At 44.6% G+C, this 25,227-nt stretch overlaps 1 pseudogene; it reads right to left on the bottom strand.

The window, feature by feature from the left end:
* Positions 1-24,328, bottom strand: part of LOC144773888 (uncharacterized) — a 70,966-nt pseudogene extending 46,638 nt beyond the window's left edge.
* Between the last annotated feature and the right edge of the window lie 899 nt (positions 24,329-25,227).

Below are 25,227 nucleotides of genomic sequence, written 5' to 3'. Positions count from 1 at the left end.
CAGAATTAGAAGAAAAATGGAGGAAACCAACTTGCTCCCTGCATAACTTTAATTTAGTTACAATCGAGGAAGTTCAAAGAGACCTAGCCTTGGGAAAGTCAGGTTCACCCAATGATCCCTGCCCCCCCCGAATTATGGCCCTTTTAACTAAGAGTTGTGCCCCAGTAATCTGTGACATCTTTAATTGTTCCATCTCCATGGGCACTATTCCATCTCCCTGGAAAGAAGCAGTGGTCCGCCCTATTCTTAAAAAACCTACATCGGACCCCGCTACCCTGAGTAATTACCGTCCCATCTCTCTCTTACCACTACTAGGGAAAATGCTGGAGAGTCATAAACAAACAATTGAGCTGCTACTTAGAACAGAATAAGATCCTGGATCCCTCACAGTCGGGCTTTCGCCCGGGTTTCAGTACTGAAACCGCGGTTTTAGCAGTCACCGACTCACTAAGACAGACCATTGATTCAGGCGGCTCGGCGATACTCATCCTTTTAGATCTCTCCGCAGCTTTTGATACCATCTCTCATTTCAAGCTAGCGGAGAGATTATCGGAATGTGGTATCAAAGGAACGGCCTTGAAGTGGCTACAACATTTTCTATCAGGGAGAACTCAGCAGGTCACCCTAGGCCATTTCTCCTCAGATAAGCTATCGTTAGACAAAGGGGTGCCACAGGGTTCTTGTTTAAGCCCTACCCTTTTTAATATATATATGGCCCCGCTAGCCCAGATTGTGGAACAGTTGGGTTTTGAAATCATCTCATACGCAGATGATACACAGCTCATGTTCACCATCGGGAACTGTCCAGAAATAAAAAAAATGTGTTTCTCTAATGGCATGAAGCTGATCTCAGACTGGATGACGATGAACTATCTCCAGTTAAACCCAGGCAAAACCGAGATCATGCTTATGGGAAAAGCACCAGCTATCTGGTCAGAAGACTTGTGGCCTGTACAACTAGGCACCGCCCCCATTCCCAAACCATTTGTGAGGAACTTGGGAATAAAAATTGACTGCTCCCTATCTATGAAAGATCATATTACCACTACTACTGGCACCTGCTTCTACAGTCTTCGGCTACTCCGGAAAATATTTCCTTTCATTCCCATCGCCCACCGCAGAACCTTGGCTCATGCGATGGTAACTAACCGCTTAGACTACGGCAATGCCTTGCTGGCTGAGGTGGTTTCAACCCTTTTGTCAAAATTGCAAACTGTTCAGAACACAGCGGCGTGAATGATTCTCAATTGTCTGCCAGGCTCTCCTACTGCCCCATTACTCAGAGAATTGCACTGGCTCACTGTTAAAAAGAGATCCTTTTTTAAAATTTGTTGCCTCACTCATAACGCGCTCAGAAAAAAAGGCCCTCGGTATTTGCAAAATAAAGTAACCAAAAACTGCCCCAGTAGGAGGCTGAGATCCTACACTTCTAAGAGTCCCCGGAATTTGCCTGGCCCGGACCGGTGGTCGAGTGTTCTTCTATCTAGCTCCCATATACTGGAACCAACTCCCACAGACCCTACACGCTAATTTAAACTATGGCTTTTTCAGGAAACAGCTGAAAGCCTTTCTCTTCAGTAAATAGACACTCTTGCTCCTCTCACATCCAGATGGATTGCTAGTCAGCGCAGAGATGTTCCAGGGTGATTTGTCCGCTTAATAAAACCTAACCTAACCTAACCTAGGAAAGGAGCAATCTGGTTTTGTCAAAGGACGAGTCATCACAGATAATACAATGCTTTTCTTTGATATCCTTTCCAAATCTTCTCACCTTGACCACACCTAGCAGCAATTGCTCTAGTTGCCGAGAAGGCTTTTGACAGAGTTGAATGGAAATATTTATTTTATACCCTTGAATGATTTGGATTTGGCCCTAAATTTGTAAACCTAGTATCTCTTCTTTATTCTAATCTGAGAGCTGCAGTTTGCGCTAATGGCTTGATTTCTTCATTCTCTGACCTAGGTAGAGGAGTTTGCCAAGGCTGTCCTCTCTCCCCTTTTCTTTTTAATTTAGCCCTAGAGCCATTCTTATCCAAGTTGCGTCAAAATCCAAACATTTATGGCTTCCAAACACCGAAGGTTCGCATTAAACTTGCAGCATACGCCGATGATATTCTGCTCTTCCTTTCTAAGCCAGAAGTCTCAACTCCGGCTTTTTTAGCGGAGGTGAAATCCTATTCACTCATCTCGGGATACAAATTAAATAATGACAAGTGTGAAATACTCCCATTAACAAAACATACTTTCAGCTCACAATGTCAAGCGTCTCAATTTAAATGGAGTCCAAGCCATATTAAATACTTAGGTCTGCAATTTAAACCTTCCATATCTGAAATGGTAGCACTTGCCATCAAAAGATTTCTGAACTCACTTCTAAGTGGCATCCCCTCTACTTGTCCTGGTGGGGTCACTTAGATACCATCAAAATGATATTATCACCCATAGTTTTGTACACAATTTCGAACTTCCCAATCCCCATTTCTCTAAATTAATCACAAAAATTTATTCTACACTATCCTCCTTCTTATGGAACAACAAGAAACCTCGAATGTCTCTATTAAAACTGATTCGCCCTAAAACAGAGGATGGAGTTAATTTTCCAGATTTTCAGGCGTATCACAAAGCTTTTTTATTACGACAGGCTTCATTATGGTTGTTGGATTCGGAAGAAGATTGTCCCCTCTGGACCTCAATTGAACGTTTATTTTTATCTCCTTATTCATTTCGTGAATATTTTTCTTTCTCACGTAAGCCGCAATCCATTTCCACCCCATACTAAAATATACGGCCAGATTGCTTGGTTTCCCTTGTGACTATGTTCTTTACTCCAAAGACCTATTTTCCCACTCAACAATTTGGCATAATAAACATTTATTGATCCACAATAGACCCTTTTATTGGAAAACTCGGAGGGAAAGAGGATTGATTTGGATCCATCAGCTGTTCTCGGATTCAGAGTTTCTACCTTTTACCATACTCAAACAAACATTTAATCTCCCAAATTCATTCATCCATAAATACACTCTACTTAAAAATACTATCTTGGAAATGTATTCCCTATCATACCTGCTGTTTCTACCACCTCACAGCCCTCTTTACAACTTCATACCCTGTTACAAACCTCTCCCAATGCTTCGACTATTTATAAACACCTACAAAGCACTACTACTGACAGACAGCAAACGAAGATTGCGGAAGCTTGGAAGAATGACTTTGTGATTTGTTGGCCAACTTCACTTTGGAAAAACATTTGGTCCAAATTACGTAAAGCTTCTAGAGCAGCTAATATCACACAAACACTATTTTTTGTCTACAATAGACTTTTATTTACACCAGCCATTCTAAGTAAACACTTCTCCACTACCCCTGATACATGTTGGACGTGCTCCTCCCCAAATGCCCACCTCTTCCATATGTTATTCACATGCCCTCAGGTGCACACTTTTTGGGAGCGAGTTTGGTAACAAATTAATTTGATTTATGGTACTAAGTTTCCTTTTTCCTTCACTCATATCTTTTTAGACAGCTTCTCTTCTATCTGGGACGAAACACCACTTAACGTCAAGATTATTAACTAATTTTACCCACACCGTCTCAACAGGAGGTTCCCAAACCACCCTAATTCCCGGATTGTTTCATAACATCTTCTTTTATTATCCTTGAATGCATATATATCTATTCTTTGTACATTTACTATATCTCTTTCTTATTTTATTAGTCCAATTCCTTTATCTTCTAAGCAACAAATTTGGATTGTTATAATGTACATTCATTTTATTTACTGTGTATGGTCACCTTGTTTGCTGTTCAATAAAAACATTTGAACTTAAAAAATATTGGTTGTTAGCTACACAACTCAATTATTAGCCATTTCACCGTGACCCTGGTTTGATTGCAGTTCTGCTTTTGGACACCAGATGGCAATATTAATCAAGGAAAAAGCACAACAAGGAGCATCACTTACTACTGCGTAGCTGCCAAGTTTCCAACTTGTTGCCCATGTGTGACATTTCCACGTTCTCAGAGTGGTTATATTTGACATTTCATTGCCCTGTGAGTGGCACTTTGAGGGACACTTTACCTCATGTAGAACAAAGCAGTTCTGTCCATGCAATTATATACTTTACAGAAATATCCCACTTTTGTGCACAGTGATGGTCTAGAAATTGCCTTAAATAGCACAAAATCTCTTCAGATGCTTTTGCAATGCACAAACCCACCTTCTTTTGCTAAAATGATCGTCCTAAGATGTACGGTGGTTTCAGTTTAAACAATTTACACTTCATTCACTTTCCTGAAACTCCATGGTATATCCAAAATATACTTCAGTTTTATTCAGTGACGGACAATGAAAATGCGCGGTTTTCCGCTTGGAATTGATGTGTATGTTCCTCGGTAATGAAAAAGTGGCCACCCCAAGAAGCTAGATGCAGTGATTGCCTTTCTCCCCCATGAGTAATGCTACTGTTTCCATCAATTTTATAGAGATTGTCCATGGGGCAGAGATGGGTCCGCGAACACCACCTGTTTCTTGCAACAATGATTCCTTTGAGGGTCCTACCACTCAGCTGCTCGGGTTGGCTCCTGGGCATAGCTGTTAGTGATGCAGTAGATTAAGTGACACCGGGGTCAAGGGGCATAAGGATCCCACTGCAGCCCAATGAAAACAGTTTTTAGGTCGAGCCTGGGCAGCGCATGCCCTAGTCTGCGAGCCATGCTGCATTGCAGTATGTACTTGAAGCCCCGCCCACTCAAAGCCCATATTTGTCATTGGCTTGTGTCATTGTCCTTTGTAAATGCTGGCTTCTGATTCGTTATTAGGCTTGTTAGTCCCTCCTTAGTTCCACCTTGTCTTCATGTGTAACCTCCAATGAGGACTGGCACTATTACTTCCGTTACACAGTACTTCTTCTTTAGTCTGTAAGCATTATTTTTTAAATGAGTTTATCTTACTGCAGGAGGGTCTCTCATGCGCAGTTGTGACCACCGGTTTGTTTATTTAACTCGTAGCAAATGGGGAGCTCTTCAGGGGCCATGGGAGACAGAAGGGGGCAACTCAGCCATGCCTTCAAGCATTTGGAATGCAATCGGTCTCACATTGGTAAGAGTTTAAGCTATTGACATTGTAAATGACAAAGCCTTTTATTTATGTTTTAAAACCAAAACATAAATAAAAAAAGCATTGTCATTTACAATGCCAATAGCTTAAACTCTTACCAATGTGAGACCGATTGCACTGCAGATGCTTGTTTCTTATCCAATTGTGGAGATGGGAGGGAGGTTGTGGGGAAGCATTTCCCTTGTTTTACATTATGTTCCATGGAGCCCTTGCTACACCACTGCCCAGCAGGCCCATGTGACTTTTTTGCATCTCTCAATAAGGTCATGGACATACCACAGCCAGTTCCCTACACCTCCTAGAAAACCTCCTACATAAGCTACACAATGCCCAGCCCTGTTGTGGTTGTGACTAGAGCTCAGTGATGACAAGTACCAAGCATTCATTTCCCTAGATTGGTCCACCATAGTTCAAGGTCCTTCTATAGGGGATATACTGTACCATTATGGGCGCAGGGAACCCCCAGAATTTGACACCCCAAAACTTTACTTCAACAGAACACCCACGCAGGGATGAATCTGAGGTGGTGTTAAACCTCAATTTCCTCCCAACACATCAAAATTCTACTCTGCAAAACTCTATTTGCTGAGAACCTTCGTGGCAAAAATTCAGTACCGCATTTTTTAAATTTTTGTAATGAATCTTATACATTTATTCCACTGTTCTAGAGCTCAGTTATTGAGTGAGGGCACTTAAATGCTCCCAGCCCTCACCCTTGCAGAGTGGTGCAAGTCCCTTCCTTGGTTACAGCAGGCACCTTTGGTTCATCTCGCCTAAGCTCTTCCATGGTCTATCTGTTTCTAAACAGCATCTCCCTCATACAAAGGCACTTTCAATGCCCCTTCTGGGCAGTCAGTAGCTCTCGCCTTCAAAGTAATGTGCCAATCAGGTGTAGGCCAATTTCACCATGCTTTAAGGAGGGAGCACAAGCACTTTAGCACTGGTTAGCAGAGGTAGAGTGCACAGAGTCCTACAGCCAGCAAAAACAAATTTCAGCAACAGGAGGTAAGTAGGCAAAAGGTTTTGGGGAAGACCACACTGAAGACTGTCAGGTATAACATGTTGGTAGAGACATCAATGTACCATATTATGTGGCATGAGGTGTTAACCCCTTCCATGCTAATGACAAGGTCAGCTCGTCATGCAGTGCACTGGAGCTGTGCTTATGACGAGCTGACCTTGTCATGAACAAGGGAAAATCCAGTTTCAGCTCTTTCAGTGCCCTCTTTGACCAGGTCATTGAGTGCACCTGCGCACTCGTCCAAATTCTAAATGTGTTTACATCTAATATTCAGGAATAGTGACAATATTGCAACACAGCAGCAGCTCATTAATATTACTGCAAATAATCTGTGAGACACCCTCCCATTTCTCATATGAGAGGTCTTGTTTCGATCGAAAATATTTGTTTTTAAGGAAGTAGCATGAAACATAAGCACAACATTGCTCTTCAAAATGTCTGTAATAGACTCTCACACATCACCCACATTAAAAATAAACTAAAGGAAATCGGCATTTAAAACAATCTGTTTAAGAATTATTCAAGGCCATCAGGGAAAGACTCTGCAGAACAGTACTGGCTCTGTCAGGGGGCACCTGAAAGGCTGGGGCCCCAGGCCAGAGCACGCTTTGCCCATGCCTTGAAATGTATCTGCCTCCACTCCCAAACATCTAATCCATTACCAGTGATCTCTTAAATGTCCCTGAAGAGCCCTGCAATTCAAATTGCTATCTGGGGCTCTCTCCACTCTCCATCTTAGGTGCCACTTGGATATGAAAACACAAAAATATTCCACTGTGGCTTTAGGCACATGTGGTGCACATCCTCCACATACATCGTCTACGGGGAACAGCGTTTACAACGCAACTTTTACAACAAGGTGCCTTTACAACGCAACCATTACAACACAACTTTTACAATGAATTGCGCTGGGGGGCGCTCTAGGATAGGGAATAGTTTTAATTTACTATCCAACACCTTCCCTACTATCCACGGGGACTGGAGTTGGAATAGTAAATTAAACTATTCACTATCCAGCGCCCCCAACGCAAGTCGTTGTAACGACTTGCGTTGTAAAACTTGCATCGTAAAGGCATGCGTTGTAATAGCATGCGTTGAAATGACATACATCCATCGTCTACACACAGTGGCAATGTATACACATGCGGCCTTCATGTTCCACTTAGATGGACAAGAACCTGGTTGCAGGGCACTGGCAGAACAATTCAATATTGTGGTAGAAGTTGGTATCCCTGCCACCACTGCCAGTCTTCTGCAGTGAGCAGACAGTAGTCATGCTGAGTAAAGAGTGTGCATGGTGTCCCTCCAGACCATCGTGTCTCAAGCTGGGTTGTAATCCAGATCAAAGAAAATACTTCATTGCACCCACATGATTGTTGTGTGTGCTAAGGCAAGGGTCAGAATCTACAGAGCTTGATATGGTGAACTGAGCTCCAAATCCATTCGGGGACCCTGTCTCCATCGCAACAGTGTCACTTCTTCAGCCCAAGTCATATGAACATAAAATGACCCCAGGATATTTGCTGTAGTCATCCACCACAACAAAAGGTGTATGCATTCAGGAAGGTATGCAAGCTGGAGCTCAGCCTGGACCATAGGCCTTCAAACTATTTGGTGTGCCTTCCTGAGGATGCTCAAAGTCATGTCAAGGTTTGTTAGAGAAATAAAACCATAAGCCCTACTTACAGCTACTCTGCAATCTTACATGGTGTGCTTCCTGCCTTGATGCATGATACAGGTTAGAAAAACAAAAGGAAGAAGCCCCAGAATGAATCAGGTTTGTGTTTACAGCCATGAATGTGTGACTATTCCTAAGAAGTAGTCACAGCAGCAGTAAAGCAGCCCTCTGGGGCATTTACATATGGAACAAGAAAGAGAAAATTATTACTGATGTGTAGATTTAGTGGAGTTAGCACAACATCATAGTTATCAGCTGGCCCAGTGTATGCATTGAGGAACAGCTTGTGTGTTTCCCACATGTGGTGGAGTAGGCAAGACCACTCGGTAGTGCCATCATTTATTGATTTGCATACCTGCTACCTACATTCACGACTAATGATGGCACGAATGGTAGGTTGAAAGGTAGCATTGGTAACACTGGATAGAGTATCATGCTTGCTTGTGTGGTTAGACTTTGCAGCTTTTCTGCTTTTTCTTTTCCAGGCCTCTCTTTCTTTTGAGTCATGATTGCATTGGTGCCTGTGTCTCACCTCCTCAGTGTTCATGCTGTGTACTCCCACTGATCATTTCACTGCACCTTGGTCCTGGAGCAGCATCTCCCATCCGGCATTTGGTACTTGGCAGCAGCAGCGGCCCCTCCATTAGGGCAGAAGAGCGCTGCCACCGCCACCACCCGAAAAATAAAACGGGTTTTAAACCTGTTTTATTATCGTTTTATTTTAATCCTCTGGACCCGCCCGCAGGACGCTGAGGAGTCTTGGGGGTGGATCCAGAGGGATAACACTGGTGGGGGAGTGGTAGTGCACTCCCTTGTCCCGTCTCTGCGCATGAGGGTTTAGCTGGCCATTTCAGTCCGGCCAAACACTCATGCGCAGTGAAGCTTTCTCCAGCCCCAGCTGCGTTGCTGGGGCTAGCTGGGGCTGGAGAAAGCAGGCACAGGCTCCCAGTCTGCCTGGGAGTGCAAAGTCCCACCACTCAGGCCAATCCTGAAGCAGCTTTCCTGCAGCATCATGATTGGCTGCTGTGCATTCTGGGAGCCTGTACCCAGAAGAGCGTAAAGCAACAGACGGCGGCAATCGGGTAAGTAATTTTTTTTACAAATTATTTCTACTTTGTAGCACCCCCTACCCCACCCTCCCCATCTCCCTCCTCAGGCCTACCCCACCACTTTGGCAGGGGCTGGACCGCCACTGTTTGGCAGTACATGCAGGCTATAACCTCTATATAGATGGAGGATGCTCAAAGAGCAGAGTGCTGGACATGTGGCCATTCGGTGAACCGGCTTTCCTCTATAACTTCACAGGACAGTTTTTTATGTATAGACACTTTGCATGTATGGCAATTCATTGCTTGAATGCTGGCACCCTGCACCCACAGAGAAGTCAGAATATATTAGTTGGGGAGCGGGGGAGATTCAGAGCAGCGTAATTCATTTTTTGGGATTTAATTCTATAACCTCTAAATGAGGCTCTTTTGAAAGATATAACTCATCTGGATATTGAGCTAATGAAGTCTGATTACTGCGCCATACTGTACTCGAGTTCCGACCCCTTTACCACCTTCTGGAGTAAACCTTGACTGCTCGCTGTTGGAACTTTGGGGTGACAAAGTAAATAATGTGGTCATCCAAATGCCATAAAATAGACTTAAAACTGGAATCACCAATGTTGAACAGTATCCACCACAGATGCTGCCTAGTAACCACCTACTTCCCCAGGATCCCAAGAAAAGGTCCAACAATCTACTTTTTCCCAATATATGAAAATATTGGGTGCAAAGGAAGGCATAAAAATAGGCAAAATACTATGACCAAGTCCTAGAAAAAACACCTTGACAGTACCCTATAAAACTGGGCAATTCACTGGGGTGGACAGACTCCCCCACAACACTTAACATCTAATCCTTAATTTACTACTTTACCCAAAAATGCTGGATATGAACACTAAATTATAATTCTGGGGAGCGTCCACAATATAGTAATATTCCCTAGGAATTGTAGTCCCTTGGCCTTTTTATCAGAGTCACTGCCACCCAGTTGTGGTGTAATGGGCTAGTTGGAAACTGTGAAACCAGGAGACATTGTTTTTAGTCAAGGTCTCCCTCTTTGGACTATTTCGAATTAACCTTTAAAGCTGTTAGTAAGTTTGTGGTGAACAAAAGGACAAAACAAAACAACTTGACTAAATATTACCTGGAGGGAAAGTGGGTAGACATTACCTATTATCATGGTGTATTTACCAAAATGTAAAGTTGTAAAGGAATTGTCTTTGACACAAGTATTATTGTGTTACAATCTCTAGTCTCCAACTTACCAAACTGTTTGATTTTTGGCTCATCATGAGCACAGCTCCATTGTGACTCATGACGAGCTGGGCTCGTCATGAGCACCGAAGGAGTTAATGGGAGAAATAAACACCAAGGGCCGAAGTCCCAGCATACGCCCCAGCACAGCTTTCATTCAAACTTTCAAGGTAGTTTAACTGCATGTATCCACATTTCCCACTAAAAGCGACCATGCCCCTGAAGCTGTATTGTGCTGCTCCCTCTCAGCCACAGTCAGACACCTCCTTCACAGCTCCTAGAAAACTGAACTAGTGACATTGGACACCCTGAGCACTAACAAACCTGACACTTGGTTTCCAACACCAGATGAGTGCAGGCAACGGGACGAACCACCCCAGTGTGGGACAAACCTGCAAAAATGGGACGCTGGCCACGTTCGTGGTTGCGTGCATTACCTTGCAAGTCGCTGGCCACTTTCATAGTTGCACGCATTACCTTGCAAGCCGCTAGCCACTTTCGTAGTAGCGCGTGTTACCTTGCAGGCCGCCAGCTACTTTCATGGTTGCGCATGACTTTTTTCAGGTCGCTGGTCACTTTTGTGGTTGCGCGCATTACCTTGCAGGTCGCTGGCCACTTTTGTGTTTGCATGCATTACCTTGCAAGCTCCTAGCCACTTTTGTGGTAGCGCGTGTTACCTTGCAGGCCGCTAGCTACTTTCATGGTTGCGCATTACTTTCAATCAATCAATCACGGCATTTATAAAGCGCGCTACTCACCCGGGAGGGTCTCAAGGCGCTGGGGGAGGGGGTATGCTACTGCTCGAACAGCCAGGTCTTGAGCTGCTTTCTGAAGGAGAGATGGTCCTGGGTTCACCGAAGGTGGGTGGGGAGGGAGTGCCAGGTCTTGGCTGCCAGGTAGGAGAAGGATCTTCCTCCGGCGGTGGCTCTGCGGATGCGTGGAATGGTGACGAGGGCGTGGCTGGTTGATCGTAGCTGGCGGGTGGGCGTGTAGAAGGTCATGCGGTCGTTGAGGTACTTGGGGCCCAGGTCGTGGAGAGCCTTGTGTGCGTGGGTGAGGAGTCTGAACGTGATTCTCTTGCTGACGGGAAGCCAGTGCAGGTCTCTCAGGTGTCTGGTGATGTGGCTGTGTCAGGGGATGTCCAGGATGAGTCGTGCGGAGGCGTTCTGGATGCGCTGGAGTCTTTTTTGAAGTTTGGCTGTGGTTCCGGTGTAGAGGGTGTTCCCGTAGTCTAGTCGGCTGGTGACGAGTGCCTGGGTGACGGTCTTCCTGGTTTCAGTGGGGATCCATCTGAAGATCTTGCGGAGCATGCGCAGGGTGTTGAAGCACGAAGATGTGATGGCGTTGACTTGTCTGGTCATCGACAGGGAGGAGTCCAGGATGAAGCCCAGGTTGCGTGCGTGGTCCGTTGGCTTGGGAGCGGTGCCCAGGGCAGGGGGCCACTAGGAGTCATCCCAGGCGGAGGGTGATGATCCCAGGATGAGGACTTCCGTCTTGTCTGAGTTCAGTTTAAGGCGGCTGTTCCTCATCCAGTCGGCGACGTCCTTCATCCCTTCGTGTAGGTTGGCTCTGGCGGTGGTGGGGTCGTTGGTGAGGGAGAGGATCAGCTGGGTGTCGTCGGCGTAGGAGATGATGTTGAGGTCGTGTTGGCGTGCGATGGCTGCGAGGGGGCTCATGTAGACGTTGAAGAGGGTTGGACTGAGTGAAGATCCTTGTGGTACGCCGCAGATGACTTCGGTGGCCTCGGATCTGAACGGGGGGAGGCGGACTCTCTGGGTTCTTCCGGCGAGGAACGAGATGATCCACTCCAGTGCTTTCTCTCGGATTCCGATGTTGCTGAGGCGCTTCACTAGGGTGCGGTGGCAGATGGTGTCGAACGCCGCAGAGAGGTACAAGAGGGTGAGGGCCGCTGTTTCCCCGTTGTCGATCAGGGTTCTAATGTCGTCGGTGGCTGCGATAAGGGCGGTCTCGGTGCTGTGGTTGGCCCGAAACCCGGACTGCGAGGGGTCGAGGAATCCATTCGTCTCGAGGAAGGCGGCAAGCTGTCTGTTGACGGTCTTCTCGATGACTTTGGCCGGAAAGGGAAGGAGCGAGATGGGACGGTAGTTCTTGAGGTCGTTGGGGTCCGCTGTTGGTTTCTTCAGGAGGGCGGTAAGCTTGGCGTGCTTCCAGCTCTCCGGGAAGGTGGCGGTGTGGAAGGAGGAGTTGATGACGTCCCGGAGATGGGGTGCGATGATGGCGTCGGCTTTGTTGAAGACGTGGTGTGGGCAGGGGTCGGTTGGTGATCCGGAGTGGATGGAGTTCATCGTGCGGGTGGTGTCTTCGGTGTTGACCGGGGTCCAGTTGCAGAGGGTGGTGGTGGCGGGCGTTGGTTCGGCGGTAGGGTGCGTGGTCTGTGTGTCGAAGCTGTTATGTATGTCGGTGATCTTGCGGTGGAAGAACCTGGCGAGTGAGTTGCAGAGGTCTTGCGAGGGAGTGATGTCGTTGTTTCCGGCGCTCGGGTTGGAGAACTCTTTGACGATGCTGAAAAGTTCCTTGCTGTCGCGGGCGTTGTTGTCCAGTCATTCTTTGAGTGCCGACTTCTTGGTGGCGCGGATCAGCTGGTGGTGTTTGCGGGTGGCGTGCTTGAGGGCGGTCCTGTTGTCTGTGGTCTGGTCGAGCCGCCAGGTTTTCTCGAGGGTGCGGCAGTTCTTCTTGGATTCCTTAAGTTCTTTGGTGAACCAGGGGGTTTTCTTGCTGCCGGGTCTGCTGGGAGGGTTCTTTAGTGGTGCGAGGTCGTCGGCGCAGGCGGTCAGCCACTTGGTGAGGTTGCTGGCTGCTTCGTTTGGGTCCGTTGTGTTGGTGGGTGTGTTCTGGCTGAGGGAGGTGGTGAGCTGCTCGGTGGTGATCTTGCTCCAGCTCCGGCGGGGAACCTGTTGCGGGTGGTGGTGGGTCGCAGTCTTTCTGAAGCTGAAGTGGACGCAGCTGTGGTCGGTCCAGTGGAGTCCGGTGGCGTGGCTGAAGGAGATGTGCTTGCTGGATGAGAAGACGGGGTCAAGCGTGTGGCCGGCGTAGTGGGTGGGAGTGTTCACCAGTTGCTTGAGTCCGAGGTTGGCGAGGTTGTCCAGCAGGGCGGTGGTGTTTCTGTCGTTGTTGTTCTCTTTGCAGGTCACTGGTCAATTTTGTGGTTGCGCGCATTACCTTACAGGTCGCTGCTCACTTTTGTGCTTGCGCGCATTACCTTACAGGTCGCTGCTCACTTTTGTGGTTGAGCGTATTACCTTGCATGTCGCTGGCCACTTTTGTGTTTGCATGCATTACCTTGCAAGCTGCTAGCCACTTTCGTGGTAGCGCGTGTTACCTTGCAGGCCGCTACCTACTTTCATGGTTACGCATTACTTTGCAGGTCACTGGTCACTTTTGTGGTTGCGCGCATTACCTTACAGGCCGCTGCTCACTTTTGTGCTTGCGCGCATTACCGTACAGGTTTCTGCTCTCTTTTGTGGTTGCACGCATTACCTTGCAGTTCGGGGTGGCTGCTCAGAGCCAGCGAAGGGTGGTTGTGCATGGCTAGGGTCTTCCATTAATTCTGGATTGGGTGATCTTGTTGCAGCTATTGACTGCAAGTGAAGGGGCACCATTTAGGGTTTAGTACAGCTGTTGGTAAGAGACATTAATGGCAGCATCCTGTGCATCATCTCCAGCATTCTACCTCGGTTTTCATCGATGCATGCGTCCTCTCAAACACAGATGCAAGACCACAGAGAATTGATTTAGTCACCAGGTGGCACAAACCCTTTTATTCACGTTGTGAAGTCACCAATGAAAAGGTGGTTTGTAACCCAGGGGGAAGCGTTCCACATCCCCATATAGTGTCACACCACTTTCTGAACAGGTGCACAGGTGCACTAACCGAGCAAGGGTGTAATGTACCTTAATTCAAGCAAGGAAATCCTCTGGTTTGAGAGTAACAAACAGCCATGAGCGAGAAGCAGCTTGCCACCACACCTACTGTACTATTGGTAGCTATCCCCCTGAACAGGCAATACGCCATCATCTCTCCTTACAGGCAGTCGAGTCAGCATTATACTTCTCTGATTCACGTCACTCCTTGACACTCTCACTGAGCGAATAATGTAGTCAATTCGCATTGGTTGAGTTAATCCCAACATCATACATATAAGCAGCCGTGGCCGGTAGTGGGAGTACCGGCCGGGCGGTGACGTGGGTAGGTGGAGGGGCAGGGTGGGGGGTAGTAATGTATGGATTACGGACTTTAACCCCTTCCACACTCATGACGAGCTGGGCTCGTCATGCAGTAGCCTCCTGCTACTCTGATGACGAGCCCAGCTCGTCATGTTGTGTGGGATTGACGATTTCTCAGCACAGCAGGGGAATATGCTGAGCAGCCATGGGGTTAAAAGGTAAGTAAACATTAAAATAAATAAAACGAATTTCGTTGCACACACTGCATCGCATTTGGTGATGCAGTGTGTGCAACGAAATTCGTTTTATTTATTTTTATGTCTACTCACCTTTTAAAGTCCGTAATCCATACATTACTACCCCCCAACCTGCCCCTCCCCCTCCCCACGCCACCGCCCAGCCGGTACTCCCATTACCGGCCGCGGCTGCATTTTAGGAACTAAAAGAAAGTCTACCCCTCACATTAAGGTCTAAGAAGGGAATGTCAAGTACAATAGACAAGCTTTTTGAGGAATATCGTTCCTAATGACTGGTGGAATGTCTGAATTGTTCACCTACATAGCTCAAATGGCTATTGGTTTCTTCCTTTTTTGGTCCATGCCTACCAGACAGAGCAGCTGTATAGTTTGCTGAAAACATCTTGGGGACATTTGGGAAGCTTCCCTGGAAATGTATTTTGCCTATTGCTTATCATTGGCTTTGTGGTTTGTAACTGCTTTCTATTTGCTGACTTTATTTGTTTTAAGCTGTCCAGCTTGAGTTCGTCCTTCCCTTGGAGCATACCCTATTTACTTCTACCAGTGCTCGATTTCTTTAACCAGGCCTTTAAATCTTATTCTTATCTTGTCACATTTGCTGTGCATTTAAAGACAGAGGCCAAATGACAGGCTCTGTCTTCCAGGGAGCTTGGGCCCACATGCATCAAGCATTTTTGGAGTCGCAAACGGTGCGATTCCTTAAAATCGGCTGTTTGCGATTCCAAAAGTGCTTTTTGGGATGCATGAAGCAATTTTAGAATTCGTAACATTTTTGCGAGTTCTAAAATTGCGTTTGCTTTTTAAGAAGTCGCAGATGTGCGATTTCTTAAAAGCAATGCATCATTACTTTTAAAAGTGCAAATTCGCAGTTAGAGTGTCAAATTTACCGAGTGGTTGAACCACTCGGTAAATTTGGAAAAAGTGTTTAAAATGCTGAAAATGTTTTTTTTTTCAACATTCATGTTTCACACACACATGTCCTTAGGACATGTGTGTGTGAAACATGATGCGAAAAATACATTTCAGGGGTGCATGGGGGGTCCTTTGGACCCCCCCTGCACCCATGAAATTTTCAAAGTGCCACTCGCAATTTGCTAATGCCTTCCCATTGACTCCTATGGGCCCATAGGAATCAATGGGAATTGCGAAAATTAACGTAAGAATTCGGTATTTATTTGGGATTCGGTAAAAATTGCGATTTTTACCGAATCACAAATGAATACCGAAAATAATGATGCATAGCATTTTGCACTTCTTAATTTGCGATTCCTTATTTTTCGCAAATTAAGAAGTGCAAAATATCACAATGATGCATGTGGGCCTTGGTGTTTACTTTTTTGTGTCTGTCTTTAAAGTGAGAAACTGGAGGTGTGCTGAAGGAAGACGGGTACGATGTTATTTTTTTCTAGCACACAATTTTTTTTAAATGTCTGTAAATTAACTGAGCAGATATTTTAGACTATATCAAGTAGGAAAGCACACATGAAGCAAATTATTTGGTAATTCTGAAGTGAGGAGGAAACATATATTTCAATATGATCAAAACAAATCAATACACTAGGTTTAAAAAAAGTCTCATAATACTGTATGTGCACTAGATACTTTTAGCACTAAAACTGTATGTCTGTGCAAATGCATTGGTTATTTCAATTAAAGATGCATTGTCTGTAATGGCGGCGCACTACCACACCATGCATACTCCACTTTATGCCACTCTTTTCTACAGCACTCTACACCACTGCAATGTACGCTGCACCATTCCACTCTACGGCACGCCACTCTACTCAGTACCACTGTATTTTTCATCCCTCTACTCTAACTACTGCACTCTATGCCAACACACTGTATACCACTTTACTCAAAACCAATGCACTCTACGCCAATCTACTCTGTACCACTGCACTATACTCTAACACCATTGCTTTCTACATCACAGCACTCTGCACCACTCTATTCTACTCTGTGAGACTGCACTCTATGCCACTGAACTCTGCACCACTGCACTCTACAGCACTACACTCTACACCACTGCATTCAATGCCAATGCAGTGTACACCACCACACTCTGCTCTGCATCACTCCACTCTATTCCACTGCACTCTACCCTGCGCCTCTCCACTCCACTCGGCACCAGTCCGCTCTATGGCATTCCACTTTGACACTCTCCTCTGCAATACTGCACTCTCCGCTGCTGAACTCTCTGCAACTCTACTTCGTATCACTGCACTCTATGCCACCGCATTTTACAGTGCACTCCTCAAAACCACTTCACTCTACTCAGAAACAATCCACTCTGCACCACTTCACTCTATGCCACTGTCCTGTAACTGCTGCTCTCTACAGCACTGTACTCAAAACCAATGCTCACTGCGCTGCTCTACTCTGCGCTGCCCCACTCTACTCTCCACCACTCTACACTAACCACTGCACTCTATGCCACTCTACTCTAACCACTGCACTCTATGCCACTCTACTCTAACCACTGCACTCTATGCCACTCTACTCTAACCACTGCACTCCACGCCAATGCAGTTCAAAACATTCCACTCCACAACCAGCCGCGGGCCGTGGAGGGAGTTACGGTGGGGCAGGGAGGCGGGGAGGGGGAGGGGCAGGGTGGAGGGACCTAAAAACTGGCATATGGATAATTGCAGGTAAGTACACAATTTAATTAATAGAACTAAATTCGTAGCACGCACAGCATCGCATTTTGCGATGCAGCGCGCGCTACGAAATTCGTTTTAATAATTAAATTGTGTACTTACCTGCAATTATCCATATGCCAGTTTTTAGGTCCCTCCACCCTGCCCCTCCCCCTCCCCGCCTCCCTGCCCCACCGTAAATCCCTCCACGGCCCGCGGCTGTCCACAACACTGCACTCCATTCCACGCTCCTTTCCGCCACTAACGCTTAGCCACGCTGAACAGCAGCCATGTTGGTGTACAACATGGCTAAAACACATTGGCAAAGCCAATAGCTTTTACATAAGCGAGAGCTATTGGATTTGACAATGCTTGTTTGCATCGCCAGAAGATTAAATAGCCTTTTTCAGCCTGTGCGATTAAACATGAGCATTTTTGCACTGAGAAAAGTGCCTGGTCTCACGGTTTTCGCAGTGATGTAAGCTACTGTGTCATTGCACATCATGGAACCGAACCCCGGCATTATTTGATTTTCTAATTAGTCGTCAAGAGCTGATGTGAAAGAACCAAATTATCTCAGAAGAGATGTGGAGTTGTGGATTTTAGTTCTAAAAGTGAAACTCTTTCTATGACCTGTGGGGGGAGCTGTGGTTCCAGGAATAAATGGTCGACCCTCACACAAATAAGAACGGGAATGTTTGCTTTTCCGCACTCCTCAGTAGACTTCACTGATTCATCAAGCCGAAATCGGCTCGCAAAGGGCCAGATTCTGAGAATCTGGCCCTTTGCGAGCGCTATTTTTGCATTTGGGATTCATCATCCCAAATGCAAAAATCGGTAATAGCGATTTCGCTATTTTGCGAGGAATTACATTTAAGGAATCTCTATTTGAGATTCCTTAAATGCAATTCATCATCCATTTAAAAATTGCGAATTCGCAATTTCGGCCCGCTATTTACCGCGAGGTCAAACCTCCTGGTAAATAGCGAAAACTTAGAAAAATGCTTTTAAAAGCATTTTTCTAAGTTGCATGTTGCACACACACATGTCCTTTGGACATGTGTGTGTGCGCAACACCTGTTTCAATTTGCATTTAAGGGGTGCTACAGGGTGTCCTTTGGACACCCCTGGCACCCTTTAAATCACTATCTTATTTGCGATTAGCTAATTGCTAATCGCAAATAAGGAATACTCCCCATTCATTCCTATGGGCCTTTTGGACCATAGGAATGCATGGGGAGTTATTCCTTATTTGCGATTAGCAATTTGCTACTCGCAAATAAGGAACATGTAGGAATCGCAATATTTATTGCAATTCCTACATGAATCCCGTTTTGCAAGTCCTTAATAGCGATTCGTTATGAATCGCTATTAGGGGCTCGCAAAACGGGAGAATGATGAATCAGGCTTGGATCGGAATTAATAACGGGCCATAGAAACATTAGTGATTTTCATTTCCTTCTACAGCTTGGGTTTTGTGCCGCGTTATTTATCGAACTCTTCTCCAGTGCTCAGCTATGAACGTTTCTCTTATTGATGTCAAAGGTCGCAGACCAAACAGACATTACGGGTGACCTGGTTGACGCGAGTCAGACCCACCTTTGATTGTCCGAGTTTGCATTGGAGAGCGGTACTGATGACCAAGGCAAGGGTACGAGTTTCTTCAGTGCTTAAAACGTTTTTTTTTTATTCCTCTGGAGTGGAGCCTGGTCTCCAGAAGGAGTGCGAGTGCCCACAACTTGCAACCACCGGTACAAATGAAGCACTGGCTTCCTTACCAGAGCAACGAGAGGTTTTTATTGTCAGAGTAAGAGGAGGACTGTGTCTGTCAGTGGCACAACGAAACTTTAGGGGGTCCCCCTGCAGGATATTCTGATGGGGCCCCCACCATGTCTCCCCACTCCAATAAATCCAGTAAATATATATATTTGGCGGATTAATTATAGTCTAGATATAGGATTGCCCATAGTGAAACCAGCAGAACTAACTTCTGTTTATTATATATTTGTATTTTGTTTTCAGGTATGCAAAACAGAAAAGTAAATATTTTACTAAAAATGATTTGAAAAAAGTCCAATTTAAAGCACATTACATCTTTAACCGCTACATGCCCCTTGAATATAAATTAATTCTTTACCGAACATAGAGCATAGAAAAACAGAAACGTTTGAATTCCCAGTCCCCTGCTAGTCACAAAGTCATAGGGGTTGCAACCACAAAATGGCTTTTTAATGTGCACTAAGCCCATTTTGCAATTCAGTAAAGCCTTTCAGACTCCCCTTTCGGCAATAATTCCCTTACAACCGTCTGGCATTCTCCTCATCTGCCAATAAAATCATGTGCTTGGTCCACTGCCTAGCCGGCCCACAGACAAGGCTTTGGTATCACGGACTCCCTTGTTATACATGAGAGAAGGATGTTAGTTTGGAAACTAAGGGGCATATTATCAAGGGATTTATCTCCGCTTTTTTGGCTTTAAAAGCCAAGAAAGCGGAGATAAAATTATCTCCCTATCAGCAACAGGGTGCTAACACGCAAATTTGCATGTTAGCACCCTTTTTCTCTACGCTTCCCCTTGCATCTGTAATGAGATGCAAAGGAGGCGTTCCAGAGAAAAATAATAGGAGAAATGTTGTTAAGCGACATTTCTCCTATTATCAAGGATATCGCTAACCCTGTTAGTGATTAAAAAAGCAGCGCTAACCGGGGTTGGTGCTGCTTTTGTTACACCTGGTATTTTCCTGACTTAGCCATAATATCCTATGGAAGGTGGATATCATAGCTAAGTTTGTGAGCCCCTATCATCAAGCTAACGCCAAACTTCGAGAGATTATCGTTGGTTTTCCAGCGATAATCCCTCATTTGGCAGTTAGCGCGAGGATTTTTATCACTTCTGAGATAAGCATTGCTGATAGCACGCTATCTCAGTGATAAAAATCCACGCTACCCATCGATAATTATCCTAGCGCTAAGTGCGCTTAGCGATAATTATCGCTAAGGCTTGGTAATATGCCTATAAAACTGCAATGCTGCTGAACATTCCTCTTATTCCAGTATGAAAAACACAAATGTACTTTGTAGAAACAATGAAGGAAAAGGCTTTCATGCTATGTGTGTGTACAAGAAAACAACCATTGAACCCTGCCCAGTGGCCTCGTGTTTTTCCATTGCAGGCGTGAGCAGTCGATGAATTGCATTATGGTTCTTGTAGTCCTGTTTAAAATGGAAAAAGCAAAGTAATAAGAACCAAGTTGCAAAAAAGGATACATCTGACAAGAGAGGTTAAGATATTTGTTTTAAAATAAGGCAATTTAAAATGATTATTTAAATATCGAATTGACTGAATCTTTTTATGTAACACAAAGCCAATCTGCTTTGTAGACTACTTTGCTTAAAAAAAATACAGAAAACGCTTGGAAATATTTCAGTGAAGCTGGTCACTTTCGTTTTTCAATGTCATGCTTTCATTGGTATATATTTGTCAATTATTTTTAAACTAAATGTATTGCATTTTGCTTTTAACTTTTGCCTGCTACCTTATTCAAAGCATGTCTAGGGAATCAAGAACTGTGGGATTCTTTCAGATCCTTTATTAGAAACATTAGGAAACAAACCACTTGCAATGACTAGTATTTAATGTTCTGGCTGGCATTTTTTCCCTTATCAATACATTCCTTTAACAATTAATGTAAGAAGAAAACACTTTAAATGTGTTTTCAGCTGCCCTAATGGCACCTAGCTGATAACTTAACTAAAGAAAGACAGAAAGGCAATGTTAATATGAATACAGATTATTTCATATGAAACTTTATGGTTCTAGAAAATAAGTGATGAATACATGAGCTGGGTAGTTATAGGAGACAAGGGTACCCCATTAAGTGAACCTGGGGTTGCAATGTATTAAGGGTAAACAATGGTTCATGGGTGGCCTAAATAGGTCCAGAAAATAAAAGGTATGCTTTAAATTAAGCTTGGGAGCAGAATGTGTAGGGTTGCAAGTAGAACATTATAAATAATTTTCTACTTGCAACCCTACACATTCTGCTTTATGCTTGATTTAAAGCATACCTTTTCTTTTCAGGACCTATTTAGGCCACCCATGAACCATTGTTTACCCTGAATACATGAGCTGGACATGTAAAAAGAGTAGTTCAAGAAATGCTCAGGAAGGTGAATAACGAACAGCATTAGTGAGTACACCAACCAGCTAGTGATTAATTGTCTGTGAATAAAATGGGTTATGGGTGAAACAGGAAGTGCTTTAAAGTAAAGAGGATTCCTTGAATGGGGCTGAGGCAATGGGCAAGAGGGTGGTGAATGGGTAAACAAGTTTGTGGGAAACTTGGTGATTGGTTGATTAAATGAAAGAAATGTTGACTGTGCTAAAATGCTTGAGTAGGAGAGTGAACGGCTGATTTATGGGACGGAAGAGTGAGCGCATGGAGGAATGAATGAAGGCAAGATAAGTGAACGAAAGGATATTGACTAAAAGAACGAGTGAGTGTTTGATTTACAAGGTGAATGATTAATGAAAGTAAGCCAGAAACTTGGATCATGCATCGTTTCTGCCTCCTGTGCACCCCCAACCATGATTCGAAGCACTTTTATATGGGAGGGAGCTAGCTTTATGGACCTATGAAAGGAAACTGAAAGAATGTGAGAAATTTACAAGTAGAAGTACAGCAGGTGCACACTCGGTGTGACTGAAGGACATGCACCCTGACGTTGCATCAGCCACAATGGCAGTATTTGATTATATTTAATCAAACTAGGGTTCATAGCAGGAAAATCATCCCCAGTTCCTGATAGTGAGTGTCATACCAGAAAAGTGGCCAATGTGTGTCACCTTCCGTCGGGCCAGTCTTTTTATTAATCAAACTTTATATGTTCCAATGTGTAGGCCACAGCTGTGATAGGAACAGAGACGATGTTTTCTTAAGGTGAGGAAAGGCATACTGCAAAGTTGTGCAATAGCCGCAAAAACCTGAACATTTGTTTTTTGTAGAAAGGAGCACTCCAGCGGCAAAATGTTTCTTTCATGGGACTTGCATGTCAAACATCCTTGCGTTGTTCATGAATAAGAAATCCAAAACTACAAGTCCCAGATTGCAAAGTGATGTTTGCAAAAAGGTCAGCTTGAGGAATGGTGCTGGTGGGGCTGTGAACAAGCTAAGGCATTAGGATCATCAAATGGGATGAGGGACCCATTCCCTTGCTTGCATTTGGGTCAGTGGCACCCTTGCTACACTTCTGAGCAGTACAGGGACTCAGCTATAGCTGCTGGCATCAATATTGGTTATACTGGTAACCTTGTGGCAAATGGTTTAGATAGTTGATATCTAACTATGTCCCCCATGATCTGCGCATAGGGAGACTCACAGTTTTAACAAAAAATATACTTTTCATTCTTTCTTAAAAGCTTTCCTTAGATGTGCTGTCTCGTCAGCAAAAAGTGGCGTGAGCTTGAAATAATACTCTTCTAACCCTAGGAATGACCTTATATGGTCTAGGTCCCCTTCGGCAGAAGACTCCTCACCAGTCCTTGTGACCTTCATTTTGGGTTCTACCTCCTTTTTTGAAATTGGGTGCACCAGATAATCCACCCTTTCTCCAGGAAAAGTACACTTGTCCATGTGTAGCGTTAATCCATGCTCCCTCAGGACTTTCAACACAAGCTACTGCCCTGCTTCTTCTCATCTTTCCAACAAACCAGGATGTCATCCCGAAAAAAATGCCACAAAACTAATGTTTTTGAGCAACACTCCTATCCCCCTTTGGAAAACAAAGAATGCTGATGCTACCCCAAATGGCATGTGCTTATATCGATAGACATTGTCCAGTGTTACAGAATTTGTAAGGTGTTTGGATTCTTCGCACAATACAAATTGATGATATATGGTAGACATGTGAAGGCATGCAAATACTTCATCATTCTTGGGGGTGTTCAGTATTTCAACTATTTTGGAGAGAGGTTACAGATCAACCCAAATGTCACAATTCAGGTTACGTAAGTCAACACACAACCTTAAAGTTTTGTAAGACCACTGGGGTCAACCACTCTGAACTCTTGATAGGTTTGATGATATTCAAGGCACACCCTCTTTTAATTTCTCCCTGCAATTCTTCTTTTCAGCACACTCCGCACCTTGTTTATTACACTCTGTTTAAGGATGATCGTATACTCAAAACCTTAAGCCTCCCCATGTTCTCGCTAAATACCTCGGAAAAGATACAGCCATATTTTAGCCTGGAGATCACTATTGCTGACTTGACCAACAATTAGTACTTTGGTTCTGAGAATCACTTAATTGGTGAGTTTGGGGTCAACAATGATATTAATTTCTCCAAGATCCTCTCACCCTAACAAGTTCGACCCCTCCGGTGCCACATTTACCACACCATCGAGTACTTTGCCATCAAAACATACGTTTTTTCTCAACATAGGCGAAAATCCTTATCTTGGATTCCCGGAGTACAGCAGGTTGAAACTTTTGAAACATATCCTCTCCAATCAACTTAAAAGGCGAACTAGAGTCAGCTATGACCCTAACATCCTGGCCATTTATACTGGTACCCCAATATGGAGGTTTCCTCTTCCTCCTCATTGCTACAGCTAAATCTCCTTCACCATATGCTGTTCATTAACTGTATCACTCAGTTATTGTCAACACATAGTTACCCTCTCCTTCTCCATCTTCCCCTCCTACTTTAGATACAGTATTACTTTACCTTTCACAGCACTATGGCATTTTTAAATGCAGGTGAAATGACCATTCTTGTTCCATTTAAAACATGTTTGTGACAACACTGGACAGTGTTTCGCATTTCTCACGTGCGATTTACTCCTACTTTTGAAGCACACACAATCATAGTTATTCAGGGCCTTTTTTCTGGCATCTTGACTGTTTGGAATCTTATGACTGCTTTTGGCTAACTCTTTCCCCCTTGGCCATTGTGCTGTCTTATTCTCCTTGCATTGCCTGGCATCACTGGAGCTGCCCATTTCCCTCATGTTCATTTCGGAGTGTTCAGTCCCACTTGCAATGTTTAAGGCTGTTTCCAGATCTGGTTCTTCTATGGACAACAACTTTTCTTGAATTTCGTTGTTGTTGGTTTTGTCCATGGGATAAACCCAGACTATCTCATCCTTCAAGTCATGATAGCTGCTTCTGGCTGTCAAAGTTCCTAAGGATGCTACAAATTTATCCACAGGGCGTCCTGATTGTTGAGCTCTTGTAAAAAAAAAGTGTGTCTCTCCAGGACAGCATTCTTGTGAGAACAGAACCTCACAAGAACCTTTGTAGAGGATTTTCAACACAGTAATATATTCATCATAATGTCTACCGCATTGAGTTTGTCGCCTGCATGAATCTTCACCTCTTGTACAGGTATGGTCTATAAAATAGTCCTACCTTCCATGCACAAATTGCGTATTAATAGTGGCTCTTTAATTCATTTGTAAAAACATTCAAATCAATTTCATCTAAGTAAACATCAAAAACGTACTTTCATTGTTGCCCATCAAGAGTGAGTGTGCCAGGGACTGTCAGGAATGGTGCAGGGGGAGATACCCCCTCCATGTTTCTCAGTCAATGGATGTCAACAATACGCCAGAGGTAACCCGCACCAGACAGAAATGACACCATATGCAATTGTGAATTATTAGCCCACAAGCAAGCATTTACACATTGGAGACATCACAGAATCGACTGATCAAAAAGTTGTAAGTGTTCTGAACAGCATGCAGTGTGCTAATGCCTGGCATGCCAGGTGGCCTCTTTTCTTCTGGTGCTCTGCTATGATACCACTGATAGGCCAGGTTCAAGGCAAGGAAAGGCTGATGTTCTCCCAAGACAAGGGCATGGCAACTGGAATGCTGCAATTCTGCAGCTGCAGCGTTTTCTGCATAATTATAGGTTTTCCTTGTTTCCACATAATCCATCATCTGTGCATATTGGTTTCCTACTTGAGCTACACTTGTTGTTTGTGAGTCGATGTGACCACCACTTCTCAGCATCTCCT

The sequence above is a fragment of the Lissotriton helveticus genome, chromosome 8 (genome assembly GCF_964261635.1).
Source record: "Lissotriton helveticus chromosome 8, aLisHel1.1, whole genome shotgun sequence".
NCBI classification, from domain to species: Eukaryota; Metazoa; Chordata; class Amphibia; order Caudata; family Salamandridae; genus Lissotriton; species Lissotriton helveticus.
Note: the sequence above shows the minus strand (reverse complement) of the source record. Positions and strands in the feature narration are given on the sequence as shown.